The sequence below is a fragment of the Lontra canadensis genome, unplaced genomic scaffold, assembly GCF_010015895.1.
Source record: "Lontra canadensis isolate GAN:19392208 unplaced genomic scaffold, GSC_riverotter_1.0 scaffold124, whole genome shotgun sequence".
Lineage (NCBI taxonomy): Eukaryota > Metazoa > Chordata > Mammalia > Carnivora > Mustelidae > Lontra > Lontra canadensis.
In genome coordinates, this window is record NW_022631118.1 from 4110669 (window position 1) to 4130740 (window position 20072).

A 20072-nucleotide genomic window follows, 5' to 3' on the forward strand; every position below is an offset into this window, starting at 1 on the left:
GCCTCCGGCTTCCCTTGCTTGTGCTCTCTCTGACAAATAAATAAAATCTTAAAATAAACAAACAAAATCTTAAAAAAATTTTTTCTACATTAATCAGAAGGGTCTGTTAACTAAACTGCTGATTTAACTGATAAACTGTTCTTTAACTCTGTTATGCTGAATTACACAAAATTACCATTTCTTAAGCTCAAACTGCTCAAATTTTGTCAATGTCACATGGTCACGGGTTCAGTTAAACTTAATCAAGATTTCCTTCACCTGTATCAAGATTTGTAGTTTAATTTCTAAAATCATATTTTATTTGAGAGTGAGAGAATGAGCACAAGCGAGAGGAGGGACAGAAGGAGAGGGAGAAGCAGACTCCCTGTTGAGCAGGAAGCCCAACGTGAGGCTTGATCCCAGGACCCTGAAATCACAACCTTAGCCAAAGGCAGATGCTTAACTGACTGAGTCACCCAGGTCCCCCTAAAATCAAATTTTAAAAAGATTGTTCTGTTGACACTCTATGCCAATGAAGTTCATGTTTAGCTATTCAATAAAGAGAATTTGAGACAGAAGATAACTACAAAGGTGATTTTGCTATAGAAATGCTGTCCAGAGACACCAGGGTGGCACAGTCAGTTAAGCCTCCAACTCCTGATCTTAGCCCAGGTCATGATCTCAGGGTCATGAGATCAAGTCCCATATCAGGCTCTGTAACAGTATTTGCCTTTCTCTGATTTATTTCACTTGGTATAATGCCCTCAAGGTCCATCCATGTTGGTACATATGACAAGATTTCATTATTTTTTATGGCTAATATTCTATGTATCATATATGTGAAATACACAAACACATCACATTTTCTTTATCCATTCAGTCACTGATGGACAGTTAAAGTGTTTCCCTATCGGGGCACCTGGGTGGCTCAGTGGGATAAAGCCTCTGCCTTCGGCTCAGGTCATGATGCCAGGGTCCTGGAATCAAGCCCGGCATCAGGCTCTCTGCTCAGCAGGGAGCCTGCTTCCTCCTCTCTCTCTCTGCCTGCTTCTCTGCCTACTTATGATCTCTGTCTGTCCAAAAAAAAAAAAAAAAAAAAAGGTGTTTCCCTATCTTGGCTTTTGTTAATTTCAGAAATGAATGTTTTTATGATTTCTACTTTGGGAACAAAGAAGACTTTAGAGGGTATATCTATGTCAAAGTCTCTCAAGTTTCTATTCTAATAAAAGTCTCTTTAAAGGGTAATTAATGGAGTAAACATGAAAGACTGAACACACTTACCCTGGTTTTCTACTAAAATTAAATAATAAAGTGCATACATCCACAAAGGCAGAGAAAACTACAGAGGACACAGCAGTAGATAAGAGATGTCAATAAAACTTTAGAAGGTGAAAAACAGATGGTTCAGTAATAAATGACTTAGTTTTCAGCTTTTCTCAGGTCAGGTAAGTGTTTGGCAGGGTAGTAGATGATGTGAGGAAATCAGTAAGAACAAGCCAACTTATGCTAAAAGTACAGAAATGTCAGGACTTAGACAAGTATTAGGGGCTCCTTTAAAAGCAAGGCCATAGAGTTAGGCCTGAAAATAGAAGAACTGGTTAAAATTATTTATAATAAACAGTCGGATCAGCAGATCATTCTTCTAATACATGGGTGATCAGTCCAGAGGTGCACTTTCTGATGAAACTGAAACAAGGGACCAGAAAGATTTGAGACTGAGAAACTCTACAGGCGGCTGAGGGCTGGGGACTGGGTGAGGTACCATTCTGAGGACAGAAGGATTAAACTAACAGATGAGAATTTCCGTCCTCTTCCCAGGCTTCTAGAACACATGCAGCCAGGCTTATTACCACTGCCATCATCCACCCACCCCCAAAGGCAAGAGTTTGAACAATTCCTCTAGAAAAACTGACTAAAGAAAAGACCTATACACACTGACAATTGGAGGGGCCTCTAATAAAAGGAATCTTTGACTAATTACTCTATGGTAAAAACCATGAACCTACAAAAGTCTTCACAAAGGACAGCTTCCCAGAGTATTTTAATGCCTCTCTCAAGAAGAGAAAGCCATGGATGACTAGACTTTTGAGAAAAGCCTCTAACAAAGAAGACAGAGACTTAAAAAAAAAAAAAAAAAAAAAAACCCAGAAAAAAGGAAACTCCAAAGAGAAAGAAACAATATAGGAAGCAAAAGATATTTTCAGAGACAAAAGAAAACAAAATCTGTAAAACAAGAACAGGATATAATGAAAAAAGAAAGTATTCACAGAAGAGGAAAAAAATATTTAAAAAAATTTTTTAAGAGGAAAAAATATTTAAAAATTAAAAAGAAAAAATATTTAATAGAAGGACTGGGAAATAAGTTTTAAGGAAATTTCCCAGGAATTAGAATAAAAGAAAGAAAAACTAAAGAGTACATCAGGAGATTCAATCTTTGACTAACAAAAAGAGCACAAACTAAGTACAGAAAAAGATTAAATAATGTAAGTGAAATATGGCTAGATGCAATAACACAGATCAAACTCTGGCATGTTATTTTTTCATAAAAAGTAAGTCATACAAGACTACATAAACCATAATACCATTTTATAAAGTCCCCAAACAAGTACAACTAAGAACTGTTTAGTGTCACACACATATATAATTAACTACCTTTTTAAAAGTAAAGTGAATGAAATACAAAATTTTGGACAATAGGAGAACCACATATGGTTCCAAGAGCACGGCAATGGTAATGTTCCCATGCTTAAGTTGTGTGGTCAGTTCAAAAGTCATTTGTTTATTACTGTGTATCACAGCTTACATAAAGTTTTTAAAATATGAATACAATATTACATAATAAAATTTTTAAACAAAAACAGCTTTTCACCTGTCAGGTAAGTGCTTGGCAGGTTAGTGAGAGGTGTGGGCAAAATAAATTTTTGGTTTTGATGGAATAAAAATTAATAAAAAATAGTTCTCTAAAACAAATGTTTCAAGATCCAATCTTTAAGTTTTCCAGATTAAAAGGACCCACAAGCATCCAGCCCAACAAATACCAACAAGACTCACACCAAGAACATCTTTGTAAAACTTCGGGACAATAAAGAGAAAACTTTTGAAAATTCTAGAGGGAAAAAAAAAAAAAAACAACAGATGCTATCCAAAGGATCAAGAATTAGTATGGCATCAGATTTTTCAATAGCAATACTAGCAACCAGAAAATAAAGTCACAATGCTTTAAAAATTTTATGGGGAAATTATATCCAACATAAAATTCCACACCAAATCAATGAAGTATTACAGTAAATGAAGTACTAGAGTAAAATAAAGGAATTTTGAAATGGGGCATAATTTTTCTTTTTCTTTTTGTAGAGAGAGAGAGGGTGTGCATGAGTGTGTGCAAGTGGGAGAGGAGAGAGGGGAAGACAGAGAATTTTAAGCAGGCTCCACACTCAGTACAGACCCCAACATGGGGCTTGATCTCATGACCCTAAGACCATGACCTGAGCCAAAGTCAAGTCAGACACTTAACTGACTGGGCCACCCAGGAGCCCCAAAATGGGCATAATTTCTAAAAAATGATCTTCTATGCGTCCTTTTTTTAAAGGCTCTGGGAGAATGTGCTTCATGAAAAGAAAGGAATAAAGCAATAAAGAAGACAACATTAAATCAAAGAAACAGGGAATCCGTTATTTATTAACAGATGAAAGGACTCCCAGGACAAAAAGTGTGCAAAAGTCTTTTAAAGTAATCCATTCAAACTGGAGAAGTGAGGGCATCAAGAAGATGAAACTGAGAATACACAATGTTTTTCAAAGTATTCAGAATATCTGTAGCTCCTTCAGAACTTGGAAATGACCCAATTATAGCTAGAAAGAATAATCAAAATTGAAGCAATTAACTCCAGAGACAACAAAAAACTATATAAAAAGGAAAATGTAATCATATTGTACTTAAAAGGTTCAAGCTGTTGAAACACAGCAAAATTTGACATCCACAATGTGTCTCTTTGGCATGTGGATGATTCTAGGCTGATTATTTTTAAGAATCAGAGGTCACAAAGAAACTTTGGCCTTTCCCCCAAAATGCCTAAAAGAACTGAGATAGAGAACCTGCTCCAGGAAGGGAGCTATCACCACAAGTAACTACAGTATAACCTGAACTTGGTGTGGTAGACAGGGAGGGATTTAGCAAAGTCTGTTTGTTACACTTCTTCTCTATGCCCCACTGGATCTGTATGATCCAGCATACGTTTGTTTAGCAATTACTCTTTTTCATCTTCCTATTAATTGTCTTCCTTTCCTTTGAAGTCCCAGACCACTACCCACTTCTCCTTAGTTCTGGATGGTATGTAAGCCTCAACTGCCTGCCTTCCTATGGGCCTCATATTCTTATGGAGCCACCTTACTTAAATAATCAAGTATGATTTTCTTCTGTTAATCTGTCTTATGTCAATTTAATTCTTAGACCAGCCAAAAGAAAACTCAAAGGACAGAGGAAAATTTTCCATTCCCCAACAACGTAAAAATATTTACACTGGCATATGTAAACAGTTTATCAAAATTTAACTAAAATTTTAATAAGATGTGGGCAGGAGAGATAAGAGAACTTAATCATCATCTTCATGATAGAAAATCAAAGATACTGTCTACAACAGAAACAAATAGCACAAGCATGTTATTTAGAAAACATTTAAATAAATTCCAATATAAAAAGTTAAAAGTTTAAAAATGGTTGCCTGATAAAGGAAATAGAATATAGAGTTCTGATTGTTAGAGAATTATATATTATTATATATTATTATATTATATTATTATATATTATATGTTATATAATATATATTACATTTATTATATATTACAGATTATATATTACAGATATAATCTGTAGTGGCTTCTTTTTTTTAATGTTTTAATGAAAAATATAAAGCTTAAAATAAATTTTCCTTGGGTTAGATATAGTGAAAAAAACTTTAGAAGAGCTCTAAGAATCTGAAAAATGGTAGTATATGAGTCTTACGGAAACTCCACAAAAAATTTAAGCAAATTCATAAGCAAGTAGTTTTGTTTTATACTTCTAATTGTGTTAAAAAGCAAAGAGATGACTTTTAAATTCTTGGTTTCAACAAATCTCTGAAAGACTAAAAACAAACATATATCTGAAATAATATTAATTTCTTAACTTAATTTGTTCCTATAGCTTATTGTTGGTCTAAGGTCACAATTCAGTCTTCCTTTGTCAAAATGTTTTTCAGAGTTTCCAGCTGTGATTTCAAAAAAACAGTACTAGAACAATATAGAATTGTGAAGCTACAAACAACAAATGGTAAGAAATAAATGCTAAAAGGAAGAAAAAAAATCCAAGGGCCCTTGGAGGAGAGAGAAAGTCTCTATAGAAAAATACAGATTTAAAACATTCAATCACACACAAAAAAGAATGACTTTGACATTTTCACCTTGAGCACATGATATGCAATAAATATACAATTTGCAATAAATATTTTTAGTCTTCTATCTATAGTTATTGGCTCATAGCTCCCCAAACTCTTGGAATTTCTAAGCATTAAGAGCAAAGGGAGCATCTTTTGTTACAGTATTTGGTCTTTTGTCCTTAGATCCCGAAACAGCTTCGAAGCATAACAGGGACATATTATTCAAAACAAGCTCCCATTCAAGCACACCTGATTTTGTTTATGAGGTGACTTGTGGAAAGCCCCTAGTTAACCATAGGATGGGAGATGGTTGCCAAGGGAACCAACCATATAATTAGAGTTGGAACTTTCAGTCCTACACCCCCCTCGCCTCCAAGGAGTAGAGAGGGACTGAAGATTGTGATCAATCACCACAGGCCAATGATATAATCAATCATGTCTATGCAATGAAGTTCCCACAAAAATCCCTTCACTATGTGGTTCTGAGAACTTCCAGGATGGTGAATACATGGAGATTCTGGGAAGGAGACACACTTAGAGGGCATGGAAACTCTGCCCCTCTTCCCACAGACCTTGCCCTTTGTCTCTCTTGGCCCTTCTGGAGTTATATCCTTTTATAATAAACCTGTAATCTAGTAAGTAAAATGTTTTCCTGAGTTCTATAGGCCACTCTAGCAATTAATAGAGCCCAAGGAGTAAGTGGTAGGATCATCTGATCTATAGCCAGCTGGTCAAAAACACAGGCGAAAATCTGGATTTGTCAATGGCAGTTGAAAGGGGAGGGGAGGCCGTCTTGCAAGTCTGTGCCCTTAATCTGTGGGATCTGAAGCTATCCTCAGATAAGGTCAGAATTGCATCAAATTGTGGGATACACAGCTGGTATTGCAAAGAAGTGCTTGGTGTTGGGGTGGGGGTGGGGGGGACCACACATCTGGTGAGCAGAAGTAAAGCTCAGTGTGTGCTGTAGTAAAGGAGGGACATAGAGGAATGTTTTTTCCGTATATAAACATCAATTCCTCTTGCAAAGATTTGGTTTTTTGCCAGTTTCAATGGCAGCTCATCCTTTTTTACCTAGTGTTTAGGTAAATCTCACCAAAAGAGGAAAAAAATAACTACTCAGTAAACGTAGTCTATATGTGACAAGGGTAACCACTATAAGTAAGAAAAATTTTTATTTAATTGATTTTATTTAGTAAAAACACTAGAGCTATAAATCCTTGTAACAATGAAAACAAGATACAAAAGTCAAGCTTGTCTTGGATTTCTGTGCCAATCCACAAATCTCTGTACCCGAATGCAACAAAAGATAAGGACACAGAACTAGGAGCAAAAAACAAGGGATATACATCCCAAACCAGTATGTAGACCCAAGGCAGTTAATTTATACTGTGGCCTAAGTCTCCTGAGCTGTAATCAGATCATAAAATCTTTTTTTCCATTCTCACAAAGCTCAATTTCTGACAACAGGAAACAGCCTGAATTCCATCTTTTTGCCAAGAAACTTAAGCAAGATCACCTTATACTTCAAAGCCCTCTGGGGGAACATTTCTAAGAAGAATAAATTAACCTCACAAGTATTTATCTGCTTAAACTTAATTTGATTCTATGTTTGGTGCAACTCATCACAAATTTTGTAAAAGCACTGTGTGACACCCCAAGGTATTTGGAAAATGGAAAGAAGCTTATCAGAGAAGTGTTTCCAATCATAAACATCAGTTTCAATAACAAAATGGGTAGATTGTTTTCTTCAGCTGTTTTGCATCTTTGTACCAGACAACAGTTAAGCAAAAGAAAACAGGGACACTGTTCTTCAACCCTGAAGAATGTATAGTTGTATCCTAAACAATCTACAATCATTGAAAACGAGCTCAGTGTTGTTGGAAAGCCTCTGGTGAGCTGAAGACAGAAAACAATGTTTTCTATAATGATATTCTACTCCTACACTATGACGGGGTGATTACTTAGATGTGTATCTGCATAGCTGCTTAACATATGAGACTTTTTATTAATAAGCCAAGCATATGCTCCCTAGAACTGTTACTATGTTCTATAACCTTCTATTTCACTAATGTTCTAGAAAACACTTCCCACAGAACATCCATATAGAGTAGGTTATATGGATCTTCAGTTCCTGTGATGTACTACTCCATTATTAAGATTCCTATAGAGAAATGCTCAGAAATAAACAGATCAGAATTAGGACACTCTTACTTTTATGGCCATTCATTCTGTGATTTTTATATTTTAAAAACAAAAGTGCTACTGAGAGGGAAATCTCAACAAATGCAGGATTAGCCATTTAAAAAAAATCTCAAGTTCTGGTGATTCCAGCATCTGACATTCTTAGACTCACTGGAGCAGAAGGACTTCTGCCTCTTTGTGAACAATCAGAGAGAACAGGGTATTTCATAAACCAGGAAAGAAGAAAACCACCGCTACAACAGAGAAACCTAAGTAGGTACTCTATAGCACAATACTCAAATCATGCATAATGAAAAAGCTATTAAGTTTACTGCTGGCTTATATCTGCTACCTGGATTTCACAAAACCATTCCCTCACCAAAAAGAAAAAAGAAAAAGGAAGAGGGGTACTGGATTTCACAAAACTATCCCCTCATCAAAAAGAAAAAAGAAAAAGTGAGGGGTGATATGGATACTAAAGTTTTTGTTTTTATGGTGAAGCAATTTTGAGCTTAAAAAGGTGAAGCTATTCAATTGTACTGCAGAACAAATGATTTTTTTTGAAGATTTATTTATTTATTTGACAGAGAGAGAGAGAGAGAGAAATATCACAAGTAGGCAGAGAGGCAAGCGAGGGGTGGGGGAAGCAGGCTCCCCGCGGAGCAGAGAGCCAGTGGGGCTCGATCCCAGGACCCTGAGATCACGACCCAAGCCAAAGGTGAAGGCTCAACCCACCGAGCCACCCAGGTGCCCCAGAACAAATTATTTTTAATGAAACAGTACTTACATCTTTTAGAGGGAATTTATTTACTAAGTCATCTAAGATACTATACACTTTAAAATAATTGTTCACTCTAAACTTGCCTTCATGTTCTCTTTCTCCCTACTTCTATCTGGTATAAAGAAACAGAGTAAAAGTTTGTTGATAAAGTTTACTGTTGGAATTCCTTACTTACATATTTATTCTCCCATATAGTCAAGCTATAGGCTTACAAGAGGCCTTAAAACTTTTTCCTATGTGGAGACGGCCTGAGAATCAGAAATCATCAAATTTCTAAAGTAGACAGCAGGAGAAGTTCTGAGCAGAAGTCTGGATGTAGAAGTTGAACAATTTCCTAAAGTAATCCTGTTTCAGATCTTCATTCACAGGCTAACTTTCCTACAGTGTTTTAAATTTAAAAGCACCACCTATGAATTCCTATCTACAGTCACAGAATTTAGGAGTATCAAAGGCTGTTTAGTCCAGCTGGGCTCCAAACTGGAATCACGGATATTTCCTACAACATGCATGATATGTGGTTCTGCAGCTTTTGCCTGATCTTCCCAAGACAGCCTACCTCAAAATTGGACAGTTCCATTGTAAGATCTGGTCTTACATTGCGGTTAGCATCACATTCCTAAGGTAAACATAAATGATTTTCATATTATCCAAAAATTCTTTAGAGGAAAGTTATTCTAATTTTTAATCTTGATCTAAATATAGGATACATACACCGCAGTATGTATGCAAGATAATCCAACAGACTGTAATAACATTATAACTTCCATTTATATTACTATCTCATCCTTTTTTATGTCATATGATGCATGTAATTTATAGAAACAATTATACGTGCAAGATTTATAACATAAAAATATCAGATACATTAAAGGTGTGGGTAAGCAAAATAATTTGGAAGCCAACTACTCTAGACAGTTAATGTCCTTCCTTTTATTATTATTTCTTAATATTAGGTCATAGGGAACCTACCTATATGATTATGGATCCAAGGTAGATATTAAATGCTCATCAACACTGTATCATGAACCATGTATAAATAAATATTCAGCATAAGAAATTAATGGCAGGGGCGCCTGGGTGGCTCAGTGGGTTAAGCCGCTGCCTTCGGCTCAGGTCATGATCTCAGGGTCCTGGGATCGAGCCTCGCATCGGGCTCTCTGCTCAGCAGGGAGCCTGCTTCCCTTCCTCTCTCTTTGCCTGCCTCTCTGCCTACTTGTGATCTCTCTCTGTCAAATAAATAAATAAAATCTTAAAAAAAAAAAAAAAGAAAAAAAAAAAAGAAATTAATGGCACCCAAATAAGCTTTCAAAATAACAAAATAATAAACATTCTTTTTTTTTTTTAAGATCTTATTTATTTATTTGACAGACAGATCACAAGTAGGCAGAGAGAGAGAGGAGGAAGCAGGCTCCCCGCTGAGTGGAGAGCCCGATGCGGGGCTCGATCCCAGGACCCTGGGATCACAACCTGAGCCGAAGGCAGAGGCTTAACCCACTGAGCCACCCAGGCATCCCATAAACAGACTCTCTTGGCAAAAGAGTACAGAGCAATGGATTATTCAGCTCTCCAACAAGTCTACTGTGCACATGACAACTGTGTGGACACATACACATACACACACACAGAGAAAAATGAACCTATAAGGATATCTTTCATTATCTTTCCAAACCAAATTGAAAAGTTAAACCTAATTTGACTAAATTAACCTACATTTATTTTTTTCTAAGATTTTATTTATTATTTATTTGACAGAGATCACAAGCAGGCAGAGAGGCAGGCAGAGAGAGAGAGAGAAGCAGGCTCCCTGCCCAGCAGAGAGCCTGATGCGGGGCTCGATCCCAGGACCCTGAGATCATGACCTGAGCTGAAGGCAGAGGCTTAACCCACTGAGCCACCCAGGTGCCCCGAAATTTACCTACATTTAAAGGCCTAAACGGGATTCCTCAGAATACTAATATTGGAAGTGATTCCAAGAAGATCCTGAGGTCCATTTTAATTAATGTTTAATTTATATTGTTGTCCTTGAAATTAGCTTTTCAGTTATAATGCTATTTAGAGCATACTACCAAAATGCTTCAATAGAGTCAGATATAGGAAATGCTTTAAGTTATAAAAGAAAATGTTCATGTTACAAGTAAATTTTAAAAGCAAGGCAAGGGAATGAAGACTGAATCTCTGGAAAGCTGCTGTATCTAGGGTCCTTTAAAAGGGAAGCACATTTACATTAAATTAGGTTTTCAAGGTACCTCTTATTTAAAACCAAAACAACCTTCCTAAACAAAGTAAAAATCCCATTATTTACTAAACATAAGAGTTTGCAAAGTTCAGAATTTAGGCCAACATTCATGAAGAGTTAGTTTCATAACCTGGCTGGTAATTAAAAATAAGACTTTGGGATTGTATGAAGAGGTATATACATCCCTATGTTCACTGAAGCATTATCTACAATAGGCAAGATTCATAAGCAACCTCAGTGTTCATGGATAGATGAATGGATAAAGAAGATGTGGTATATACCACATACAAAACAGAATATCTGCCACAAAATAGAATGGAATCTTACCATTTGCACCAACCTGAATAGACCCAGTGGGTATTATGCTAAATGAAATAAGTCGGACAGAGAAAGACAAATACCATATGATTTCATTTATATCTGGAATCTAAAAAACAAAATACACAAAACAGAAAACTGACTCACTGATACAGGAAACAAACTGCTGGTTACCATAGGGGGAAGGGTAAGGGAGGCAGGCAAAATAGATGAAGGGGATTAAGAAATACGAACTTTAAGGACTGAGCCTAAGTGAGCCTAAGGACTGAGCGTCTGCCTTCGGCTCGGGTCATGATCCGAGGGTCCTGGTAGTGAGCACGCATCGGGCTCCATGCTCGGTGGGAGGCCTGCTTCTCCCTCTCCCACTCCTCTTGCCTGTGTTCCTGTTCTCGCTGTCTCTCTCTCTGTGTCAAATAAATAAATAAATAAATAAAATCTTCTTTAAAAAAAGGTACAAACTTCCAGTTATAAATAAGTCATGGGGACATAAGTCATGGGGACATAATGTACAGCATAGGGAATATAGCCAATAATATTGTAATGACTCTGTATGATGACAGATGGTAACTAGACTTATCATAGGGATCATTTCATAATGTAAGAAAATATCAAATCACTATAATATGCATCTGAAACTAACAGGATTTTGTATGTCAATTATACTTCAATAAAAACAAAAAAACTAGTTCCATAACATGGTTGGTAATTAAAAATAAGACTTTGGGATTACATTAGTATTAACCAAGAAAATTATGTTTAAAATATACTGCAGGCAGTAAGAATCACTAGTATAATACAGAAGAATTAGTGTGTTATTTCATCAAATGTTACTCTCAGCAATACCAGAAGGTATCAGCAGAGGGCCTCTAGAAACCATGGTACTAAATCTTCCTACTAACATCCTTCCCAAGTAAACCAGGAAATGAATTAATTCCCTGCTACTGATATTTGCTAAGATGATTTATGTTCAAATTAATTGCCAAAATCTGATTAAGATTCTAGCTCAGAAATCAAATACGAGGGGTGCCTGGGTGGCTCAGTGGTTAAAGCCTCTGCCTTCGGCTCAGGTCATGATCTGAGGGTCCTGGGATAGAGTCCCACATAGGGCTCTCTGCTCAGCAGGGAGCCTGCCTCCTCCTCCTCTCTCTCTCTGCCTGCCTCTCTGCCTACTTGTGATCTGTCTGTCAAACAAATAGAAAAAAAATCTTTAAAAAAAAAAATCAACTACGAGAATTACTCTCCAACTAAAAAATTTCACATCCAAACCAGGAAAACAATATTCAAATGTCAAATACTGCTTTCCAGATTATAACTTGCACTGTAAGATCAAATTTTTCTAACAGCCTCCATGAAAGTGCCAATACTATTTTTAAAAAATCTCTGTAAAGTATAAGATCATGGCATCACAAATGACAGGTAAGCAACATTTATTATCTTACCCTCCCATAAGAGAAACTAAATGGCTAACAAGAATTTCTTCCTCTTTGTCCCCTACAGACCTAGACCATTCCCCTGTCATCACATCTGATTTCCTGAGAGATACTTTAGTGCAATCCCAGAGACGACTTCTATTGCAGTAGGCTGAAATTTCTATTATTCTTAGCTGGGAATTACTGTTTTGTTTTGTTTTTAAGACAAAACCTCTTTGGATTTCACGTATCACCAGACAGACATTAAAGAAGACAATGTTAGGGTGCCTGGGGTGGCTCAGTTGGTTAAGTATCCGACTCTTGATCTCAGCTCAGGTCTTGATTTCAGGGTCGTGAGTTCAAGCCCCATTTTGGGGTCCATGCTGGGCATGGAGCCTACTTTGAAAAAACAAAACAAAAATAAAAAGAATTGAGCAATGACTTAAAAACAGAAATTCCTGAAGATCTAAGTATAAAATTGACTAGATTCTTAAACATCCCACAAAACTCTTGATTATTCTCATTTGATCATGTCCATACATTAAATAATACTACAAATATAAAGTAAGAAAAATTAGGTTGCAAGTGTAGGAAATGTTAAGTGACATTCCCCACCTTTAACACTACATTAAAAGATATAATTTGAAAGCATCTCACTCTTATAAGCAAATATTTTAGAAGTTCTTCAGAAAAGTCTTTTCTAACATTCCCAAAGTTACTAAGCACCTGCAATGCTTAATTTTAATTGCGCTGAAATAAATTCTATGAATTTCACCAAATGAAAGTTAAAGATATGAAAAATAAGTCAGACTGCAAAAGGGGAAAAAAATTTCAAAATGGAGCTGTGTACATTAGAAGAACCAAACAGTACCTTAGAATTAGGAAAGTAATAAACAGCTCAGTTCTACTTCCTGCCATATCCATTTCTGGGCATTATGTTGTTCTAGAGACTAATTTAAGAGGATTACTAATTACTAAAGAACTAGAATAACCAAGAGTTGATAGACCAGTATGACTAAGTATTCAAAACCATGATATGGAAGAACGCCCCAGTGCTTGCTTCAGCAACATATATACAAAAATGGAACAATACAATTGATTAACATGGCCCAAGCACAAGGATGATATTCAAATTTCTGAAGCATTCCATATTTGTCATGGACTTCTGGAGTCCTTAGTGAATTGCTGAAACCACAAATTTAGATCTATGACTGTCAAGAATCTACCTACTGTGTAGTTTCCCAGTGGAGCCCAGGAGGCTCCCAGTTCATTCAGCATCCCAAGAATCCTCTGACTTTCTAAGTATTTTTAAGCCATTCTTTAGGCCAACTTTCTCCTTGACCTATCTATTCTAGACTATTATGGATGGCTATGAAGTTATTCTTAGCAAAACCCACAACAACAGCAGGGGTCAAAAGCATAACTTCTGGAGCTAAAAAGGCATGCTTCCGATATCCAGTAAACTTCTAACCAATTGTGTGGATTTGGTAAGTCATTTCAACCTCAATCTTCTGTTTTCCTCACTTACAAAAATAGAGATAATAGTATTTCACAGTACAGCATTTATACTAAGGATTCGCTATTGCATTCTAGCACTTAGAATGCTTGGAGCACTAAATATTTGCTGAATTAAAAAATAAAAAAGAATATCCAGGGCACCTGGGTGGCTCAGTCAGTTACGCATCTGCCTTCAGCTCAGGTCATGATCCCAGGGTCCTGGGATAGCTCCCTGCTTCTCCCTCTCCCTCTCTGCCTGCTGCTGCCCCTGCTGGTGCGCGTTCTCTCTCTCTCTCTCTCTCTCTCTCTCTCTGTCTCTCTGTCAAATAAATAAATAAAAAATCTTTAAAAAAAAAAAAAGAAAGAATGGGAGGAGAGGGGAGAGCAGAGGAGGGGAAGAAACCCCCCCTGCAGAGGCAATATATACTAACTGGAAAAATACAATTTAATATAGATTTCAGTTTAATATATTAGATTTGTCTAACAGAGGAATCCATAGTAGAATGGGCTTCTTTGGGAGATTCTGAAAGGGGAGAATGTTACAGAGAGCGAATAAAATAACTGTAGAAGTCCCTTCCAACCTAAAACATTGTGTTAATGAAAGGTCAAAAAGGTAAGTGGAACTTCCTTTAGGACAATGCACCAGAATTCCTGTCTTGCCTGTCAGACAGCTGCAGCAACTTGGCAGGGGGAAAACCCTAAAAGCAGAGAATTAAAAAGAACCATTGCTAAGGTAGCCCGGTGGCTCAGTTGGTTAAGCATCCAACTCTTGATCTCAGTTCAGGTCTTGATCTCGGGGTCGTGAGTTTGAGTCCTGTACTGGGGTTCTTAAATAATAATAATCATAATAAATTTAAAAAATAAGAATCATTGCTACCACTGGGTTACCTACCAGTCAGATTACCTGAAGGGAAGATAAATAACCTTGTACTTCCTACTTTAAAGCCCTGTTTTGAGGTTAAGACTGGTGGCTTCCCACAATTTCACTGTAGTATTTTGACAGTGGATGTGGAAAGCAATGGAAAACTTCTACTCCTTTATCTAAATCTCTACTTTATTCATTTCTACTATAAGAGCTAATTATTGGACTTCAAATCTTACTTTAATTGTTAAGACAACTGTTTAATTTTTTTTCTTTAGGTGTTTCAGGAAAATTAGTTTCCTTAGATGCAGGCATCCAGTTGACAGGTTACTGATTTTTTGCAGTCTAGATCTTTCTAAGATCTTCTACACCCTCTGCCTTTCTATTACACACACCCCTCACACTAAGTACATGATAAAAATGTACAATATTGAGGCATCTGTGCTATAGAATGAGCACAAAAAATTAGATTTAGCCATGTACTAGCTCTCTAGTCTTAAGCAAGTTTAAAATTTTCCCTAAGCCTTACTTACTTCATTTGTAAAAAAATAAAAAATTTTTAAAACGGGAGATCAGAACTACCTCAAAAAGCTGACATGCAATGTAAATTACATCATATACATAAACAAGATCTTGCATACATTAGGTACTCAATAAACTGAGTAGGATCCCACATAATACATTAAAACAAATTCACCTCCACACACATACAAAAAAAATCCCTGCAAAGATCACTACCAACTACATGGAAAAGAGTCTCAATTATTGAATGAGTCACTAAAATTCAATATTCTCAGGGCAGGTTTCTTGGTATCTTAGGGTAGTAAGAAAGATGATAAGAGGGATGGTTCTCACCTCCATCCCCCTTACTTAACTGTAATTCTCCAACATTATTTTGTGGTTAGTGTGAGACTACAGTGAGCTCTCTTCCACCCCACCCTCAACTTCCCAATGCAGAAAGAACTTCACAGAGACTGTATATTTAACTGGTTATCTCAGTAAACAGAAGAAGCCTTATCTTAGGCCCTGTAAATAATTACTCCATTTTCTTACTGTTTAGGTATGTGAGAATCCAGAAAGTCACTGCTCATATTTTAATGATGAACAGTATTAAAATAACTCTAATGAATCATTGCAGGACTTTATTTCCATTATTACTCATCTGAAAAAGAAGACAAGAATTATTTAAAAGTAATAGCATAAGAAACCAAACAGGTAGAATGAAATCAGTCTTTGTCACTATTCTTAGATTTCTGCCCTCATTCAAACAAGCTGATCCAGTTACTACTAGCTGAAAAAAAAAAAAAAACCCCAAACAACTTTATTTTCTCCTTTTCTTGTCTCCTGCTTGACCAGAACTGGTATTCTTCAATTCTCTGACACAATCAAAAAGATAAAAAGGCAAGAATGCTAATAAACACAGAATTAGAGGGGACCCAGGGATCTGGAACTGGTATCATTCATAACCAGCTGTATAACCTCAAACAGGTTTTAACATCCTTGAGCCTGTAAAATGAGGAGTTTGATTAAGACTGTACCTAAAGCTTAGCAGTCTGAGTCTTTGCTAATCACTTGGCAACAGCCAGGACCTACTAGCTGAAAATCATTGTTGCAAGGGACTCATTTTGTAACCCAAAGTTTCTAAATTCTTCACTTCCTCATTATTGCAACTTTGAAATCTGAGTCAGGGTTCCTCATCCCAGTCGGATGTTACTATGTGTTTTTCAGTTCTTGATAAATATTTGACTTGATCTTTGGCTAGAAATGTGAATATTCTTATACTATATAAACCAATAAATCCTTACTAAGTCTTTTTACAAAGAGACTTGTCATAAGATAAATTTTTTTTTGAGGTGGGGAGAGGCAGAGGGAGGGAGAGAGAGAGAGAGAGAGAATCTTAAGCAGACTCCATACCCAGTGTGGAGCCCAGTGCGAGGCCCAATCTCACAACCCTAAGATCACGACTTCAGCCAAAATCAAGAATCAGATGCTTAACCAACTGAGCCACCCAGGTGCCCCAAGATTAATTTTTAAAAACAAACATCTGTTATATATCTAAAATGATTCTATTTAGGAAAAGGGTATTTTCGAAGTCCATCAATATATAAAATAAGAGACACAAATCAATGTGAATATATACTGTGAGCCTAAAGTATGAAAGGACCAAAGTGAAACCTAGTCTGCTTTCATTGACTGACAAGATCACAAGTCATGATGTAGTATCAAAATAAGTCAATTTTTAACAAATACCAAGTCCAACACTGTGCTAACCTGCCAAAGTTGCCTATCTTTCTTGAAATAAAATGTTGTACTATGATCTCTGGAAGGAAAAAAAAAAAAAAGCAATCTGTTCTAGTGATTACCTTATATAATACATGATCCTGGTCTTTCCTTCTGTCTAGATTATCTATTTATCTATCTATGAGTCTTTGGAAACTAATGGCCACAAGGGAAGACAATTTAATAGTGTTATGGATAAACAAAAGAGTAATGGGACTCTGGATGCCAAAATTACCCCCCACAAATAAGATTCAAGGCTACTGATAAAGTACACAAATCCCTTGTGAATAAAAGGGAAAAGCAGAAGTGAGGTCATATATTATGCTCCTTTAGAGATCTAATTACTCTGAAGTCTATACTTGTTTAACAATGTAAAGGAAAAGGAGGTTAGATCTAACTTGAAGAGTGAACTCAACATTGTTTTATGTTGAGCCTTCATCACAAAAGCTGCTGTTCTAAACAGAGGAATAGAACTCATATTTTTAAAAATATAACAAAATAAATAAATAAATAAATAAATAAATAAATAAAAATATAACCAAAAGAAAAAAACAAAACCTTTTAGAAGCATCCTTAAGATAACTTTGTAAAACATATTTACCAAGTTCAAGAACACCCTAGGTATACCTTCAATTTCACCCTTATGACAACCACATTAAATGTCAATATAAGATCATTAAGCATAATCAAAATCTCTTGGATCACCACATAAACAACTATATTAAAAGAAACATACACATTCTGGACCTCTGAACTAGGGTCAATAAACCTAAAGGTTACTTATTTTGGCAACCAAGTTTTGCTCTATAAGGTACCTTTAACAGAAAACAACTAAAGAGCCAAAATATATCTCCATATCTGGCTTATTCCTACTTTTCCAAGTTCATATTATTTCCTTGACAAGAAAAAAATATTCCCTTGACAGTGTCACCTACCTGACCCTAAATACACAGAAAACAGAGATCTCTATTGGTGCTCCTCATAAATTTTAATTTTTCAGCTATTTTGTGGAAAATGGACACTATCTTACTACTTCTCCCAAACAAATCTTTAGGTCTTAAATTTTTTTTACCTTTAAGTTTTTAAAATTCTAACTGTCATTAAGTCTTAGCTAAGTCTTCTATTATCTATTCATTTCCATAGTTATCATTTCAGTTTGATATTTACAAATGGCACCCACTATGACTATATTATAGTCATCGTTCTTAATCCAGCTCATATCCTAATGATATCCTGTGCTAGTTACTTCTCAAGTCATAATCCTTTATTTATTAATGTCTTGTCCACAGGACAGACAGGACAGACACTTCCACCTGCTGATCTTGGCCTAGGGGCACCACCTGGTGGTTAGCAATAGAAACTACCTCTCCCACCACCTCATTTCTTCTGCACTGGGAGAACAGTACTCCTGAGTTTCAGGTTGTGCTCACAGCGCAGCTAATTCAATCTTAGAGATCTCCCTTTAGGGAGTGCCTGGGTGGCTCAGTTATTTAGGTATCCAAATCTTGATCTCAGCTCAGGTCTTGACCTCAGGGTTGTGAGTTCAAGCCCTGCGTGGAGCATACTTAAACAACAACAACAACAACAACAACAACAACAACAACAAAAACTCGATTTCATGTGAACAGAGCTGGATGCCATCCTGCTGTGATTTACCAAGGAGGAAAAATCCCTTATTTAAAAACCCTGGGTAAACTTCAAATTCTAAATCTACATATTATCTTAATAATTTTAAGAATGAGATTGAGAATGAGAAAGAATAAGGGTTTTCGAGAGCTAAACCAAAGAAGGACTTCAGAGGGGCACCTGGGTGGTTCAGTGGGTTAAGTCTCTGCCTTTGGCTCAGGTCATGATCTCAGGGTCCTGGGATCAAGCCCCGCATCAGGTTCTCTGCTCTGCGGGGAGCCTGCTTCCGCCTCTCTCTCTGCCTGTCTACTTGTGATCTATCTCTCTCTGTCAAATAAATAAATAAAATCTTAAAAAAAAAAAAAAAATGGGACTCCAGAAAGCAGCAGGCACTGAGCTCTCTGTATCTCAGCCAGTGTTGGCCTTGGTGAGAAGTCCTTGTGGGCATTCCCAGCCCCAATTCCATCTTGTGGAGATATGGGCCCAGGAAAACAGCCTGAAGCTGCTTCTGCTCCTGATGTGCCAGCCTAGAGGCAGAAAAAGCAGCTACATGGGGACCTCCAGTATGGGGAAAGGCAGGGCCTTTCCCTTGTCCTCTGCCCAGAGCTGTCCACTTCTGTTTCATGGAAAATCCATATGCAGACCTGGAAATCATGATTCTGTCAGGTTGGTTCAGTCTCTTCAGTGTGAAATCATCCCAACATTTGGGCTCTCAGCCACCAAACAGAGGGGATTACCAGAAGAGTAATTCTACCTTCCCTTTCCACCCTACCTGCCTGTCCGAACCCCTTCCAGCCAATATTACAAAAAAATTCTCCTTCTCTCTGTCCATACTGTAAGTAACCCAAAAAACTTCCCTAACTGCAGCCTAATAAAATATACTTTTTTTTCTAAATTCACCTATTAACAGGAATATGATATAGTGAGCTCTGAAGTGATAGTAACCTTAACAGAGAACTAGGATGACTAACTTTGAACTTTCCCTTCATTAGCTTCCAAAGTTTGCATTACCTTCACACTTCCCTTTTATTAAGTTTATTCTTTCTCAGAATTAATGGCAAAAAAAAATCTCATTTATTGTTACTGTTTTATAAAATAAGTATTTAAACAACATTAATTAGTATTTTTTCACTGTTTAGTCACCATAGTAATTGTGAAATAGTGTATAATATTTCACCTAGATTTTGGAGGAATGGAATTTGGTGGCCGGTCTGGGAATCTATAAACCACTTTTTTTATTATTAAATTTTTTAATTTTTTTATAAACATATAATGTATTATTAGCCCCAGGGGTACAGGTCTGTGAATCGCCAGGTTTACACACTTCGCAGCACTCACCATAGCACATACCCTCCCCAATGTCCATAACCCTACCACCCTCTCCCGACCGCCCTCCCCCCAGCAATCCTCAGTTTGTTTTGCGAGATTAAGAGTCTGTTCTATAAACCATTTTTAACACTGACATTCAAAAGGACTTTTCCCATAGAAAT

At 36.6% G+C, this 20072-nt stretch overlaps 1 protein-coding gene and 1 pseudogene across 1 annotated transcript in view; one reads left to right on the top strand and one right to left on the bottom strand.

Moving 5' to 3' along the window:
- Nucleotides 1-20072, bottom strand: part of TMCC1 (transmembrane and coiled-coil domain family 1) — a 183160-nt gene that overhangs the window by 146136 nt on the left and 16952 nt on the right. The window lies entirely within an intron of this gene.
- LOC116857519 lies at nucleotides 13373-13473 on the top strand (annotated as a pseudogene).